This window comes from Aethalodelphis obliquidens, unplaced genomic scaffold (assembly GCF_003676395.1).
Source record: "Aethalodelphis obliquidens isolate GAN/ISIS:26980383/991018 unplaced genomic scaffold, ASM367639v1 scaffold12, whole genome shotgun sequence".
Classification (NCBI taxonomy): Eukaryota; Metazoa; Chordata; class Mammalia; order Artiodactyla; family Delphinidae; genus Aethalodelphis; species Aethalodelphis obliquidens.
Window position 1 is genome coordinate 33,148,758 of NW_020837956.1, and position 17,793 is coordinate 33,166,550.

A 17,793-nucleotide genomic window follows, 5' to 3' on the forward strand; every position below is an offset into this window, starting at 1 on the left:
GATCTTCCTGGACCGGGGCATGAACCCGTGTCCCCTGCATTGGCAGGTGGACTCTCAGCCACTGCGCCACCAGGGAAGCCCCTCTGGAGAGTTTTCATCATAAATGGGTGTTGAATTCTGTCAAAAGCTTTTTCTGCCTTATTGAGATGATCATATCGGGTTTTTTTCTTTAATTTGTTAATATGGTGTATCACATTGATTGTTTTGCATATATTGAAGAATCCTTGCATCCCTGGGATAAATCCCACTTGATCATGGTGTATGATCTTTTTAATGTGTTGTTGGATTCTGTTTGCTAGTATTTTGTTGAGGATTTTTGTGTCTATATTCATGAGTGATATTGGTCTGTAATTTCCTTTTCTTGTGATATCTTTGTGTGGCTTTGGTATCAGGGTAATGATGGCTTCATAGAATGAGTTTGGGAGTGTTCCTCCCTCTGCAATTTTTTGGAAGAGGTTGAGAAGGATATGTATTAGCTCTTCTCTAAATATTTGATAGAAATCACCTGTGAAGCCATCTGGTCTTGGGCTTTGGTTGGAAGATTTTTATTTACAGTTTCAATTCTCTCCTCTTTCTTCAGCTTGGTCAGTTGATCAAAGATTTTCTTTTTAATACCCCTTCTGCTCCACCACATCGTCAGAGACTTCTCCTTTCCACCACCTCCAGGCTCATCTCTTATTCTGTCTCCTCTGACCTTGCATTCTATCATAGGATGTAACACAGAATCTCTGCCCTTAAGAATTTTTCAGAAAGAGAACACCTGCCCAACTCATTGATAAAAGTTGAGTGAAACCAAGATGCAAGCTCTTTTGTTGAAGCAAATAAAGTGAGTTTAGAGAAGGACTTCCTTCTGCCAAAGGAAGGTAATAGAGGCTCATGAAAAAAGTGACCTATGGTTTGGGCCTTGAAGGATAAGTGATATTGTAGTAGGCAGAAGGGGTAAGGTTGGGAAAATACACTCCATGCAGAAGGAGTCACTTGTACAAGTATATTCTTATGTATTCCCATTCCTGCCATTCCCCTCTTATGACACTGTGCTATGGCCCAGTTTACCTACATGTCTAGCCCTGCATGATATTTATTGATGGTTTTATATGATAACTTAAACACATGCCATCTTCTACTTCTGTGGGTGTACTTCCATTTGGTTGGTTGGTTGGTTGATTACTCACTTGCTTCTGAGCCTGGTATTTTCAAGAATCCTTCCTGAACCTACCCCAGCCTGCTCTAACCACACCTTTATACTGTGATTTCTTCACAGTTTGGCCCTGGGTGATATAGTTGCTGTAACTCTCTGCAGACCTTTCCATCTGTGTATGCTGCTAAGGAAAGCAAAGGGGGGTCACAGAAACCTGGATTCTGGTTCTAGTTCACCATTCACTGACCTATGACAAGTGCCAGGCTCCTCTTTGGTAAGGCAGCTCACCTGCCAAGATATGGGATATTGGATCAAATGTCCCTTCCAAATCTGAAAAGCAAGAGCCTATGGTTTTGAAAGATTGCAATCACCTTGAAGTAGGAGAATGAGTTCACTCTTTCTCTTGGAATCTGTGCCCTTCCACTGAATTAGAGGCAAATGGCACTCTTGTCAGGGGTTCCTGTACAGGTTTTGGATCTACTGTTAACTTCCTACATGACCTTGGTTAAGTCTTTTCCACATGCTTAGCTTTAGTTTCCTCACCTACAAATTAGTGATAAGAATAGCCATGTCATATACAGTGGGGAGGATTAAATGAGATAAAGTGTAAGGATGCAACACATGTGATAACTTTGAAAAATGTTTGAGTTACAACCACACAAAGGAGATGTTCAGCACTTGTTGTTACAATTGAGCTTTTATCTGGTTGGACTGGACATAATTGTAACTATCAGCTGACTCTCCATTTTCCGAAATGAGGGAGTTTTCTGTTGCAGAGATAAGTTATAACACATTTTAACTCGGTGGCAAGGCTGCTGCTGAGCTTGCAAGCTTAAGGACATCCTGGAGAATCCATAGTTAACTCAGTGTTTAGTAGAATGTCATTCATACTTAGGAATATTTAGCACAAGTACATGAATAGCTAGACTTGCAGTTGCAACATTTAAAAAAAATCAATGACTTCATAAACTTATCTATAATCGTTAGAAGATGTTTTCAATAAACCTTAATGAAATTTATTATTATTTCACCTATAAAACTAAATAGATTTGCAGACGGATAAGGATCAGCTCAGCTCAGCTCCTCCTGTGAAATTGCCCATTCAGATCTGCCTACTGCAATATATTCAGGAGTGATTTGCAGCAAATTAGGTCAAGTGACTTCACATTACAATCTTCTGCCAAAGACACTTTCCTAATGGATCCTGTTTCTTCCTGGGTTTTCAAAGTCGTCATTTTTTTTTTTTTTCCGAATTTCAAAAGCACTTAGGACAGTTTAAAGTAGTCCAATAAAATGTAATACAGATGATTAAGGCATGTAAATAAAATGAGTTTCAAGGCCAGAAAATTAAAACTTGAGTAGCTTATAGCCAGGCAGAAAAAAGCAGTGAAGAACGTGGTGAAAGATGTATGCATTCAACATACATTTACCTACATTTATTTACTGAGTATTTATTGTGTTTTAGGGATCAGAATATGAGTAAAATCTGGCACTTGCCTTTAAGATATTCTTGGTCCAGCCAGAGTGACAGGAGTTAGGTTTGTGCAGGGAATGTATATGAAGAATTTGAAACTTGGAAAGTGTATTAGCTGCTGTAACAAATTACCACTATCTTAGTGACTTAAAACCATACAGATTTACTATCATGAAGGTCTGTAAGTCAGAAGTCCAACACAGATCTCACTGGGCTAAAATTAAGGTGCAGGGAGGGCTACATTGCTTTCTGGAGGCTCCAGGGGAGAATCCACTGTCTAGAGGTGGTCCTCCTTCCTTGACTCATGGCCCCTTTCCTCCGTCTTCAAAGTTCAGCTTGTCTTTCTCCCTCTGTATCACTCTTACCTCCTCCCCTGCCTCTCTGTCTCTTAAGAACCTGTATTCATTTGCTAGGGCTGCAGAAAGAAAGTACAAAGCTACAAGCAACAGAAATTTATTGTCTTCCAATTCTGGAGGCTAGAAGTCCAAGGTCAAGGTGTTGGCAGTGTTGGTTTCTCCTAAGGGCTATGAGGGAGAATCTGTTCCAGGTGTCTCACCTGGCTTCAGATTTGTTGGCAATATTTGTCATTCCTTGCCTTGTAGAATCATGACTCTGACCTCTGCCTTCAACTTCTCATGGCCTTCTCTCTATATATGTTTGTTTGTGTCCAAATTTCCCCCTTTTATAAGGGTACCAGTCATACTGGGTTAGGGGGCCATCATACTCAAGTATGACCTCATCACTTACAGCTGCAATCACCCTATTTCCAAATAAGATTATATGCTGAGGTCCTTGGGATCAGGATTTCAACATGTGAATTCTGAGGGACACAATTCAACCTCTTCCAGGACCCCTGTGATTACACAGGGCCCATCCAGGTAGTCCAGAATAATCTCTCTATCACAAGATCCTTAATTCAGGTAAGATATTTACAGGTTCCATGGATTAGGATGTGGAACTCTTTGGGGGGGCTGTTATTCTGTCTACTACAGAAGCTTCTGGGGTCAGGTATTATTGAAGACTTAAAGATGAAAGAAATGGGTTATTATATGAAATCATGTGTGTGAAACTTCTGAAAATTGTAAAGCACTGTAGAATTTAAAGAATCATTCAATTAAAAAAAAAGTTAAAATAAAAAAGAATGAAGGGGAATTCATCAAATGGAGATTTGGGGTGGAGGACACTGCAGGCAGAAGGAGCTGCATCCCCAGGATATCGTGGGAAACAATAGTGCATTCAGCAAACCACATAGACCCATGCAGCTGAAAGCTTTTATACTCAGGCTTCATTTTTCTCCATTTCACTTGATAGACTACTCTTTCCATCTTAAAGCATCTTCTCCAAGTTTCTATGACACCACAGTTGGCTTGTTTTCCTTTAACCACTGTTTCTATTCCTTCTCATCAACTCCAGAGGTGGCAGATCACAGCTGCTGGCCAAATTCTGCTTGTTGCCTCCTTTTGTAAATAAAGTTTTCTTGGAACACAGCCATGCCTGTTTGTTTTTGTCTGTGGCTGCTTCAGTGATATAATAGCAGAGTTGAGGAGGCACAGGCAAGACAGTGTGGCCTTCAAAGGTGGAAGTATCTATTGCCTGGCCTTTTATGAAAACAAGTTTCCCAATCCCTGATCTACTTGGCTGGATTCTTCTCTCCTCACTTTACGGGGCTCAGAATTCAATCTTATTCATCTTCCCTTTTCTACCTACATTCTTTAAGTGACCTTAGTCAGTCTCCTGTCTTTAACTACAACCTTACTGCTGATGACATTCAAATTTGTATGGCAAATTCTGACCCCTCCCCTGTGAGTTCCAGATACAAATATCAGTCTTCTCAGCATCTCCACTTAGATAATTAATAGGTATCCAAAAGTTAATGTTTCCAAAAAGAACTCTTGAAAATGTTACCGAACACAAGTCCATGTGCCCGACGCACAGTGAGGCCAAACAAACTGAAACATCAGAGTTTGGAGCAGAGAAAGGTTTATTGCAGGGCCAGGCAAGGAGAACGGGTGGCTCATGCTCAAAAACCTCTAACTCCCCAGTGGTTTGGGGAGGGGGGAAGTTCTATAGGCAAAATTTGGGGTGAGGGTTGCAGGGTGAGTGACTTTCTTCTGATTGGTTGGTGGTGAGGTAAAAGGGTGGTGCTCCAGGAATCTTGTGCTCAGCCTGAAGTTGCCATCCTCTGCCGAGGTGGCGGCCTTGGTTCTGTAGAAGAGCTCAAAGATAATGTTTTGTATATTCTTTGAGGAACCAGGACCCTGCCCCAAGGCTGCACTATTGTTTCTTGACTTCTTCTCCCTTGTTTCTTCGTCCCCTCCCTTCCCTGATCAGCAACTGTTTGAATCTGTCCTTTGGAACTCAGGGAAGGTTAAGGGAGCTGAATGAAGCCTATATTTCCTACAAACAAGAAATGGGGAACACGGGAAGGATTTGTACCCGCGAGGGCCCCACAGGGTCCTGCTCAGTTTTAGATACTCCCAAACACCCTAACATGCTCCTCCCCTGGTCAGTGCCATTATTGTTCACAGTTGTGCAAGTCAAATATCTAGCAGAAAGCCTTGATATTTCTCATTCCTTCATCCCCACCTCCAATCCACCAGCTGTCTGGTGAGCACTACTTCTAAAATGCCCCCAAATCTGACCCCTTCTCACTACCTGTTCACATCTACAGCTGCCATCCCTGTGCATATCAGCATCCCTTGCCTGTGCCACTGCAATGACACCTGCTGTCCTCCTAGCTTCTACTCTGCAGTAAATTCACTGACCAGCAGTCTAGTAATCATTTTTAAAGTAAATGATATTTTTTTTCTCTGCCATAGATTACCATCTCACTTAAAATAATAATCAAGTTTCTATGCCGTGGCTGACAAAACCCACATGGGTCCATGTGATCTGGTCTCAATCTGCCTTTGCAGCCAGCTCTCCCTGGCTCATTGCCCCCCTGCTCCCCTGGCCTTATTGAGTGGCTTGAGCACAACAACCACACTTCTGTCTCTGGATCTTTGTGTATTGTTCATTCTGCAGGAACTCTTTGCTCCATATTTTTACATACCTGGCTCGCTCTCATCACTGTGATCTCAGTTAAATGTCACCTCTGACCACCCTTGCTAAATATCACCCCCCACCCTAGTCCACCCAAAGCCCTTCCTCTCATATCTCACTTTTGTAAGTTTTATTCATCGAACTTTTCATTTTTCTGAATTTATCATATTGAATTATTGCTTCCCGTTTCCCCAAACTCACCCTTCCTCCTCCTCTTCCCACAACATTGGGATACGAGCTACATGATGGCAAGGACTGGGACTTAATTAGCAAATACTTCATGGAAGAGGTGTCACTGGTGCCTTCCAGGTGATATTTCTTTATTCGTGCACACAAGCGTATGTGAATGAATACTTTCACATTTTTATAATTTTACTATCAATATTAAGTAATTTTTTTCATTCAGTATTGCAGACACTTCTGCATGTTAACAGTGTATATTTTCAAATCATGTGTAATGGCCACAGGCTAGCGTATTTTCTAGATGTACCACAATTTTCGTAACCAGTCCCCTAAAGATGAGCACTGTTCTTCTGATATTATAAACATCCTGTGATGATGTCCACTGCATGCATTTTCAACACTTGTATTTTTATAGGGCCAACTTTTGGTCAGTAAGACAAAAGTAATTGTTGAAATATATAAAATCTGTACCAAATTATATACAACTGACCAGGACCACTATGTGCCTCAAGTCTCAGCCCCCTTGTCTGTCCCAGCCTCTGTCTCAGGACCCTTCACACCTTCCTCACAGCCTGGAACCAAAGGTCAATCCCTGCCTCAGCAGGGTCCCTTCTGGACAGACGCTGTTGGGAGGTCACTTCCATGCCAAGCACTGCTGGAACAGTTTTGAATGTTTGATTATAAAACCTGTACTACTAAGGCCTTAAAATTAGATAAAAAGTTATGCACATGACTCACTTGGAAATGTATTACAAAAGTTCTTTCTACAAAATTTGTTTCAGCTGAGCGTTTATGAGTCCTGAGGGTGGGAAATTAATTATAACTTCACCAACACTGGTTATTGCCAATCTCTGATTTTTGTGAATCTTATTGGGAAAAATAGATCTCATTTTTGTTTTATTTGTATTAGTTTGACTCTTGATAAGTTGAGCATCATTTTATATGGTATTGGTTATTTATATTCCTTTCTAAGAGAAACTTGCTGCTTGTGTGTTTTGCCCTCTTTTCTTTGGACCTTGGAAGTTTAAAATTTTTTCTCTTTTGAGTCAGGTTTGTTGAGGTATAATTATTTTAACAGCTTTATTGATTATATAAGTCACATACCATACAACTCACCATTTAAAGTGTGCAGTTGAATTGGCTTTAGGATCAGTACATTCACAGATTCATGCAATCATCACCACAATCCAATTTTAGCATATTTTCATCACTCCAAAAAGAAACTCTGTACTGGCAATCACTCCGTATTAATTTTTCCCCACCCCATTCCCTGGCAAGCATTAATCTGCTTTCTGTCTCTCTAAGTTTGCCAACTATGAATATTTTATATGAATGAATTATACAATATGTTGTCTTTTGTGGCTGGCTAATTTAACTTGGCCCTGTGTTTTCAAGGTTTCTCCATGTAGTAGCATGTATGAGTAATTTCTTCTTAGTGTGGAGTAAAATTCCATTGCATGGATATGCCATATTTGATTTATCTATTTATCAGTTGATGAACATTTGGATTGCTCCCACTTTGGGCTAGTATGAATAACACTGCCATGAACACTCATGTACACGATCCAGTAATTCCACTTCTGAATATATACCCCAAAGAATTAACAGCAGGATTCTGAAGAGATATTTGTATACCCATGTTCTTAGCAAAATTATTCACAATATCTAAAATGTGGAAGCAGCAACCCAAGTGCCCACTGAGGGATGAACGGATAAGCAAAACGTGGCATACACACACAATGGAGTATTATTTGGCCTTGAAAAAGAAGGAACTTCTGACATATGCTAAAACATGAATAAACATTAAGGACATTATGCTAAGGGAAATTAGTCACAAAAAGACAAATACCGTATGATTCCATTTATATGAGATACTTACCAGAGTCGAAACCATAGAGACAAAAAGTAGGATGGTGGTTGCCAGGGGCTAGGGAGAGGAGGAAATGGGGAAGTAGTATTTAATAGGTACAGAGATCTAGTGGTACAAGGTTACAAAGAGTTCTGGAAATGGATGGTGGTGATGGTCACACAACATTATGAATGTATTTTATACTACTGAACTGTACACTTACAAATGGTTAAGATAGTAAATTTTATGTTCTATTTTACCTCAGTACAAAAAACTAGGAAAAATTCATGTACAGTTTTTGTATATACTTATACTTCTGCTTCTCTGTATATAACCTCGAGTGGGATTGCTGAGTCATATATAAACTCCATGTTTAACATTTTGAGGAACTGCCAAACTTTTTAAAAGTAGCATTTACACCATTTTATATTCCTACCAGCAATCTATGAAGGTTACAATTTCTCTGTATCCTCGTCAACATGTTATTTTCTCTTTTTTTGAATGTAGGCATACTAGTGGGCATGAAGTGCTGTCTCATTGTGGTTGTGATACTAATGATGGTAATCATCTTTCTATGTGCTTATTAGCCATTTGTGTATCTTTGGAGAAATGTCTGGACATGTACTTTCTCTATTTCTTGGCTTTTTAACCTTATTAAGTTGTAAGTACCCTTTACATAATTTCAGGATACAGTCCGTTATCAGACAAATGATTTACAAATATTTTCTTCACTTTATGGAATGGTGTCATTTCCAATACAAAAGTTTTAATTTTTATAAAATCAATATTACATATTTTCTGCAAACAAAATTATGTCATCTGCATATAATTTACCTGCAATAAAATTCACCTTTTTTTCTTAAAGTTCTATACATTTTGACACATACACATTGTCATACAGTTTCATTACCCCAATAAATTCACTTGGGGTACTGCCGATCTATTTTTTGTCCCTAAATTTTTGCTTTCTCAGGAATATCATGTAAATAAAATCATCGCAGATAAAATGTCAGATGTGTTTCTGGTTTTTAGTGAAAAGGAATTCTATTGAGTGGTTGTTTATATTCAAACCTACATCTTTTTCTTTTTTAAACTCTGTTCATGATTTTAATTTCAAGATTTCTCTGTCACAATTTTTGGTGTGACTCTTTCATTGTACATATACAGCACATCAAAATCTTTGCATTCTAATCAGGTATGAAAATTTCTTGGCCTTAAAGTCTTGAGTCAAGTTTGCAAAAAGGTTATTCAAATTAGACATATTACAGATGGACTAGGGTGATGGTTTTCTAACTTTTTTTTTTTTAAATAGGAGAGGGCTTCGCTGGTGGCACAGTGGTTGAGAGTCCGCTTGCCGATGCAGGGGACGCGGGTTCGTGCCCCGGTACGGGAAGATCCCACATGCCGCGGAGCGGCTGGGCCCGTGAGCCATGGCCGCTGAGCCTGCGCGTCCGGAGCCTGTGCTCCGCAATGGGAGAGGCCACAATAGTGAGAGGCCCGCGTACCGCAAAAAAATAAAAAATAAAATAAAAAATAGGAGAACTTTCTTAAAATAAAACTTTGCATAGAAACTCAATATGTATACACATCAAAGCAGAGTTTCTCCTTTGAATTCTGAATAGACACCCTGCCCATGACTCCCTCTTTTCTTCAGAGCATAGTTTGAGTATCCGTGGTCTCACTCTTGAGTTATCCTGAGTTGACTGATCTACTAGGAGCAGCATTAACATATTGGTCATCAGGATCAATCTCAGAATGAAGAAGAGGGAAAAACCTGAGAAACAATTAGCCTAACTACAGGGTTCTTATCTCAGGCAATGGCTTTCCTACTCTGCTGTTCATTGCGCTGAGCTCCCAAGAGGAAATGAGAATACTCAGGGATAACGACAACTGTCTTTACACACCGGAAGGGCTGCCATGTGGAGGCTGATGAGAATAGTTCAAAATCATTCCAGAAGATAGATCTAGAATGACAGTGATTAAACAAATAAGAAGGAAGAACATTCTACAAACAAGGTCAATGCCGATTTTGAAAGTGAGATAGATTTTCCTGCCCCATATATAAAAATCGGAGTAGAGAAGCACAAAAACCCTCCCAGCATTGAATTCTGTGTCTGTGGGCAACTGCATACACCTGGCCCTTCTGTGATAGATACACACCACTGACTAGCATTCATTTTCTATCGTGCCACTTCCCACTATCTGTCCTAGAGGCACAGAGGGGAGCATCACAGTGACCAGTGATAGGGATCCCTAAAGTAAATGTGTCGTTAAACTAAGTTTTCAATTACAACCTTATAAAAAATGAAGAGACCCCAAACTCAGAGTTTCTAACGTACCGTATTTATTAAAGTACCATACATTTGCTTACTTTCAGTCCCCTTTTCTATGGTATGAGAGATCTTCGCAAAAGAATAGAAAGGAACTCTGCAGTTTCCTCTGTAGATATTGTGATCTGTGTTTTTCAGTGTGTGCAGAGGCAAAGAGGGCTTTTCAGTGATAGTTCCCCATTGTCTCTGCCTTTCTACAAGCATCCATTTCTTGACTCCACTTAGGAGTATAGTGCTGCCTGGCTCTCCTGATCACCACCATGGGATGGTGCCCATTTATCCTTTGTACTCTTATGCATCCTATTGGATTCTCACATGCCCACTGGTTTACATTCTGTCTGCTTGTCCGTGCAGGGATGCTCTAGCTTGTTTCTTTAATAAGACTGCACATAGTCATGCATTTTGAGAAGGAATTTGGGGACTAACTCAAAATAGTAAATGTGCCAAACCTCAAGTTAAATTTAGTATGATTTTATTGAACTGGCCATTCTACATTTGCTTTGGGTTGTTTTTTTTTTTTTATGTTGTCCCCCCTAAGGCTTATCACCCTGGTTGTTTCAACTTGGTATAATTTTATAGTTTTTCTAAACAACTGTGGTGTTGTTGATCAGCTGCTGTGACTGTGGCCTTTATTGTGGGTTGGGAGATCAGGCAGGACTTAGCTGAATCCTTGGCTCAGGTTCTCACATGGCTTCAATCAAGGTGTGGGCTGTGTTCTCATCTGAATGCTAAACTGGAGAAGAATACTTTTCCAAGTTCCTTTAGGTTGTTGGCAGAATTAATTCCCTGTGGCTCTGTGAGTGAGGGCCCCAGCTTTGTGCTGGCTGAAGGCAGCCATCTTAGAGCTTAGAGGCCACCCACAGCTCCTTGCCATGTGGGCTTCTTCAAGGCAGGAAAGATAAGCTCTCACTAAGGAGGACCCAGTCCTTCTTGTAAGGGCTTTCACCAAAGTCAGGCCACCCCAGGATATACTCCCTTTTGGCTAACTCAAAATCAACCCATTTGAGGTCTTTTTTACATCTGCAAAATCCCTTCACTTTCGCCATATTCTGTTGGCTAGAAGCAAATCACAGGTCCCTCCCACACTCCAGGGAAGTTTTTATACAAGGCGTGACCGCTAGGGTGTGGTGATCTTCAGGGCTCACCTTTGGTCTACCCACCACAGGTGTAAACAAAATTCACATTGTGGGAGCAAGAGGAGGATCTTAAGTTGAGGCATTTGTGATATGAGAAGTCAAAGGGGTTGTAGAAGTGGGGATCTAAGGAAGCCAATGTCCAGTCTGAGAATGTTCCCAGATGGAGGCTGTTGAATTGAAAGAGTCAGAGAAGCAAGAACTGAATCAGCAGTCAAGAATCATCAGTGGAGAAGGTTATAGACGATTAAAGTTACCAGCAAGAGCACCATGGGCTAAAGGTATGAGCAAAAGTGCAAAAAGCAACAGCCAGTTTTTAATACGACACTTGAACCTCATTTCGGGAGCATATCAGCTACTTTTAGAGGGTCCATATCTGGTAAAATTGTACCCAGCACTATGTTAGTCATCCAAATATTCTGCTCTTTTACTGTGTTTCTGTGAGGACAAAACGAGAGAATCTAGTACTTTGTGAAATACAAAGCTCTGAAAAATGACAAAGGCGAATTGCTCCTTTGACAGTGTCTTTAGGCAACTTTCTTAGCTTTCTCTTGTCTTTTGCTCCAGACCTTCACCTGTGATCTGTCTGTGCAGATCTGTCACTGTGTCCTTACTCCTAGGGGATTGCTTACAGGACAATAAGGGAATAGATGCATTTAGGACCCAGTGGGTTGGGCCTATACACCAGGTAAGGATGCATTCTCTTGTTGGAAAGCCCTAGTGCCTATACCTGAACAGGTGTCAAAATGAAGTTTGTTCAGGGGGAGGTTAAGGCCAAGCTAGGACCCTGCAGGGCTTAAAGACTATGAAATAGTAGCTAGGTATTATTTAAAGATGCACTTGATGGTACGGGGCCCTCAGGTAGGGAAGCATGTAGCAGTTAACCAAGGAAGTAGAAGAAAGTAGGTCAGAAAACCAGAATTCAGTGGCTGGAGAGGCATCCAGGATGGTAGGTTATCAGTACCAGGGCTCTTTGGCATGAGTGTGGGCATGTGAGACCTAAAAGTACAGCCCTCACTTCTGAGTGCTTACTACGAGTCAGGCATTGTTCCAAATGCTTTATACAAATTAATTCATTTGTTCCTCATAACTGGCTTATAAATTATTTTTAAGCTCATTTTACAGGTGAAAACTCGTAGCCATAGATGGTAAATAACTTGGCCAGGTCCAGACAGGTAGAAAGCAGCACATCTGTTATCTCCCTTCTTGAACAAGGCACCCCCGCATGTGTCTGCTCAGCCCAGTCTCAACCTCTGTATCTACCACCTCCTGCATGAGTGATGGCATCATCTAGCAGCAGAATGGGCAGAGGTAGAGGCGGGCAGGTGACTGACACCCAGAGGACCTCGGGGGGCTAAATTCAGGGAAAGAACGCCAATCTCGAGAGAAACAGAAAGACCAGTTCAGGGCCCCTTTTCGTGAACTAGAGGCTCAGAATCAGGGAGACAAGTTACCAGGAGCAGAGGATGGGATGTGCCTCTAGGCTGACTTGATGCTGAGCTGCAGGATTTCTGTCTTGAGGTTGCTTCACTGGATCCTAAATATAGGGGCAGGGCTGTGGGAACATTCCAGCTATGAGTCCTGGAGGGCAACAGGCCAAGCAAGTCATGGCAATTACCTAGCAAGCACTTACCCATCACATGTTAGGACTGTTTGGGGTGCGAGGAATTCACAGGGGAGCAAGGTCATTCCTGCCCTGGGACTGTTCCCCAGTGAGTGGCACTGTCTACTCTTTTGCCTACATTTTGTCCACACCTAATATTGCCTCTTTCTTATCACAAGAATAGAAATGATCATTGATATCATCATTTTCTGAGACAAACTTTCCCATGGTAATTTCCACGGCGATTTTAATAAAGCCCAAGTGGAAATTCAATTTATTAAAAACATCTTTTTTTTAAATTTTCTCATTTTCTGTTTAACTGGAACATTAACATGAGTCTGAGAATAGAAAAATTAGATTAGCAGCTTAAAACAAAATCTCTTAAATGCCAATAAAATTGTGCAGAGTGTTACATGTATTTCCCATCCTTGGTCCACGGCGAGCTGATTCGGGCAGTGCGTGGTACCTCTGGGGAACTCACCCAGACCCATGAAAGCTAAGCTTTCATGCTGGTCAGAATCAGACTCCATTGTGTGTGGACCCTTTTAAAGGTAAATGTTTTCACAGACCCTGCAATATGGAACTAGACTGTTTTATCCTCATGTTGTTTAAATATGCAGACACACAAAACTAGGTCTAAACTCCTTATGCTTTTAATTCATACTACTTTGAAGTCAGAACAAATTAACAAGCTAAAACCAAATTACAAAAGCAAAAGTAATTCAAATGCCGCTTGCATTAGGGCTACAGTGTGGACTATTCCTTTAATTTGCGTAGGCCTTTCCCAGTCTGTCGGACTGGAGTCAGTTTTTTTCACCACTTCTCGCACTGCTTCAGAACCTTCATCCCCGCAGTTCACAGTGATGTCATTTAGAGTTCACGTGGCAGGAGTTCATCATTTGCCTACTAAATCTGCCTTTGTTCTTTTCTCATTAGCCTGGGACAGTTAAAGTAGCCCTGTTTGGTGACAACTCATTTATAATATAAGTGCAAACTTGGACACTGGAACTATAAGAAAGGATTTAGAAATAAAGCAATTGTGCCAATAATTCAGAATATGGTATTTTAAATTGTTAAAGGAGTGTTCTAGGGAATTTCAAGACCTCTGAGAACTTGTCCTTGGACTTCTGTTTATCAAAATCAATCCTAAAATAACTATAATAGAGAGCTGTTTCTCACTGTACATTGTTTCCATCCTCTTTGTTTTACTTTGGAGGAGACCACAGATAAATGCTGGGCTGGACATCACGTACTCCTGTGAGAAGTTAGATTGGGATGACATGGATGGACGTGTCCTATGAAATATTAGTATGTGGATAGTCAGTCAACAGAATCAAGTGGAACCAACCCTGAAGCAAAACTATGTGTTATGGCCCCATATTTTTCTGAAAATAGCCCTTTGGGCTGCTACACAAAAGTCAGTGTTCTACGGGATCCCACATCTGGCATCATGTATAAGTTCAGGTTACTTGCGTGACTGATGGTGGATTCACACCTTAAGGTCAGCTGTCTTGATCTATAATGAATTTTTTGTCGAGTTATGAGTAGAGATTAAGAAATAGTCACTGGACAAACCTTGGTGACTCCTCTCTCAGCCAAAGAAGGGCTGCCTGTCAGGTTAGAGAGGTAGTGTAGCCTAGTCCGTAAGAGCTCCGGGTTGCAGTTTGGACTTGCCCCTTGAGAACTACTTGGCTTTGAGCAAGGTGTCTCTCTTGTTTAGGAATCAGGTTGCTCTGCTGTAAGGTGGGAGTAACAGCAGAACTTACTTGAGAAGGCTGCAGCAAGGACCTGGGTGGAATAAAGCAGGAGAGCGCTTGACGCGATAGCCTCAACAGAGAAAGTGCTCCATCCACTGAGCCATTATTATTTACATGAATACCGAACTCAACATTGTCCTCTAGAACATGAGTTCTCAAACTTGTCTGCTGAGTAGCTACGAGAAGTAGTAACGCCTGGGTCCCACCCCCAGAGATTCTGATTCACTTGGTACGCGGTGCAGCTGGGGCACTGGGATTTTAAAAAGTCCCCAGGTGGTTCTAATACGCAGCCAAAATGGAGAATCAGCTTCTGTTCTAGAGGAGCTCACAGTAGGTGAAGTCTGGCGCCATGAATACTGGAGAGTGGAATGCTTGTCCCAATCTGATAGTCGATCATTGTGTCCCTGGGCAAGTCCCCTTCCCACTCAGTTCCCCGTTTATTGTAGAATGAAGGCCAGATTTCAGATGCTATGCTCTCCAGGCTCAGCACAGAGGGAAAAACCAATCTCTTAGGTTATAGCTCTATCTCCAAGCTGCTTTGAAAAAAAAAAAAAATTAAATCCATGAAAAAGCTTTTAAACTGTTCGTTTAAAATAAAAATACATAAAGAAATTCTTTATTTTTTACTTTTTTTTACTGGTTGGTATTTATAAACATACCAAGAAGGCTGGTATTTGGAGACACAAAATCTAGAAGTTGAACTACGTAGCAAGAGAAAAGGTAGGAGGGCAGGGCATGTTTTACTATAATTCACTATCAGTCACTTTCCTTCTACCACTTTACTAAGAAAACCACGGATTTGAGAATGTCTTCTACACACCCCTGGCTCTTGTTACACCCCTGGTAGGAAGGTTTGGGACAGGACAGGTTGAAGGTCACACCTGCGCTAGCATTTAACCCCATGGCTAGCCTCAGATGTGTGAGGGTTCACCCCAGGTTCTTAGCTGTCCATTCACAATCAACTCTTAATAACTGTGCTTTAGAAAGAAGTAGACTGAAGGAAAACAGCACTGAATGTTATGTGATCTGCAAGTAGCATGATAATGGTCACGTGCAGAACAAGGTATGGCTTACAAAATGTGTTCGTGTACATTTCTTAGCGTTCACAGTAAGCCTGTGAGTGCATCTTTTATTTGAATTTTGTGGTAGAGAAAACTGATGCATAGAGAAGGTGATTCACTCAATGGTATTCATCCAGTAAGTGGCTGAGCAAGGACTCCCTCTCTCCCGTGACGAATTCCACATATCCCCACTGTACCGGGCTCACATCTGGGGCGCGAACTATGAGTCCCATAGGACCGAGTGACTCATAATCTTGTAGTGTCTGCTGTGAGAGTATTTGAATTTCTAAGATCTGTTCTCTCCCCTCCCTAACATCTTCCTTCATCCACTTTCTTGTGTTCTTTCTTTGGCTTTCTTTATATCCTACTCTCTGTCCCGCTTTCTGTAACAAATCTGGAAATTTCACACAGGTAAAGCCTCTTTTTTCCCTAGTGCACCTGTCATTCTCCTTGAGCACTACCCTATTTTCCCCAAGGGAAGCCTCCTCTTGTCCTGATTGAGATGAGTTTGACTCTGGTCCCAGTGCTGCTTGATTAGAGCCCAAACACCCTTCTGAGTTCAAGCTGACTTCCTCTTGCAAAGCACCGGATCCAAATCTCCAGCTGCCACTGGATCTGTGAGGAAAAGGAAATAATTCACCACCTCGAGACTCTACCCATTTCCTCCAGTTGCCTTTTGGCACTTAGGTTCTCGTATGGAATATTGCCCTTGATCATCATCTGAGTTTACGCTTGAAGTCTTCATGTGGTTTACACACCCGGCTTTGGACGTGGTGCCAAGCAAAGGCTGCCCTTCCTCTGGCTCCATCCTCCCATGCGTCCAGCTCCCCATAACTGAGGCACAGACCCTTCTTAAGGTAGGATATACTTTCCGCCTCCTTCAGGAGTTCTCTGTCCTACTCAAGAAAGCTTTCATGAGGAAGAGAAAACAGCCAACTTCTTGTAGGGATCAGTCATAAAATCTGGCATATTTTAACTCATGCCACGAGTTCACTTATTTTAAGACTGAGGAATATTTCTTCATCAGAATGTTATGAAATGTTATGCTGTTGATCTCAACTTTCAGACTAAGAAAGTAACTACTGTGTTTTCTACAGAACTCTCAATTTCATGATAAATTTTTTTTTAGAGAACGTGGGTTTCCAGATGGTGAGATTGTGATAATAATCATTTGGATTAGACCAGAATTTAATTTTGATATTTTTCATGGAGAGGATTATTTTAGCTTCTGAATAAATTAAACAAGTTTTTGGTTTGCTGTATTCAGTGAAGAAAACCAGCTGAGTTTAGATTTCTTCCCCTTTCTTAGTCACTGTGTATTTTTTTTCTTGTTTAAATCAGTGGATTATGTATTATAAGATGTGCTTCATAGAAAATGCCTATCTTATGTGGAAATTGAAGGTTACAATTTTGTAATTTGTGCTTGATAATATCAGACCTGCGTTTGAAATTACATCTATTCCCTGTTCCTGAGTTCTGGCATATTGTCTATCAGCTACTGCTGCATAGCTTAAAGACTTAAAGAGAGTCACTCCTTTACCTGGCCTCATTTTTCTCATCTGTAACAAACTGGATTTGAATTAGTTCATGGCCAGTGGCCTTTTCAGGTCTAACAGTCTCTTTTATATTAGCTCCAAATTGCCAATCTAAAAACGTCGGGTATTAAACTTGCAAAAATACAATGATTTAGTGTAAATATCTTGTATAGCTCATCTTTTTTGTGGTTACCAAAAAGAACCACAATTTAAAGTTATTTCCCTGGGACTTCCCTGGTGGCACAGTGGTTAAGAATCCACCTGTCAATGCAGAGGACACGGGTTTGAGCCCTGGTCCGGGAAGATCCCACATGCCTCAGAGCAACTAAGCCCACGCCCCACAACTACTGGAGCCCATGCACCTAGAGCCCGTGCTCCGCAACAAGAGAAGCCACCGCAATGAGACGCCCGCGCACCGCAACGAAGAGTAGCCCCCGCTCGCCGCAACTAGAGAAAGCCCACGCGCAGCAACGAAGACCCAACGCAGCCAAAAATAAAATAAATTTAAAAAAAGAAAAATGAAAAACAAACAAACAAAAAGCTATTTCCCTCACTAGGTAAATAATGGTTTCTTAGTCCAGACAAGACCATGGTTTTTCACTTTATTTTTAAAATTAAATTGTTTGTTTAATAATGACTCATATGATTAAAATATATATATTGGCACAGGCCACATGTGATTTTAGAT

The 17,793-nt window shown here is 41.0% G+C and overlaps 2 long non-coding RNA genes across 2 annotated transcripts in view; one reads left to right on the top strand and one right to left on the bottom strand.

The window, feature by feature from the left end:
• Positions 1-17,793, top strand: part of LOC113624044 (uncharacterized) — an 88,811-nt gene that overhangs the window by 10,855 nt on the left and 60,163 nt on the right. The window lies entirely within an intron of this gene.
• LOC113624045 (uncharacterized) lies at positions 10,018-17,376 on the bottom strand. The gene is made up of 2 exons (XR_003434180.1): positions 16,009-17,376; positions 10,018-15,042 (listed from the first exon to the last, which is right to left on the bottom strand). It is a non-coding gene; the product is annotated as an uncharacterized LOC113624045 (long non-coding RNA).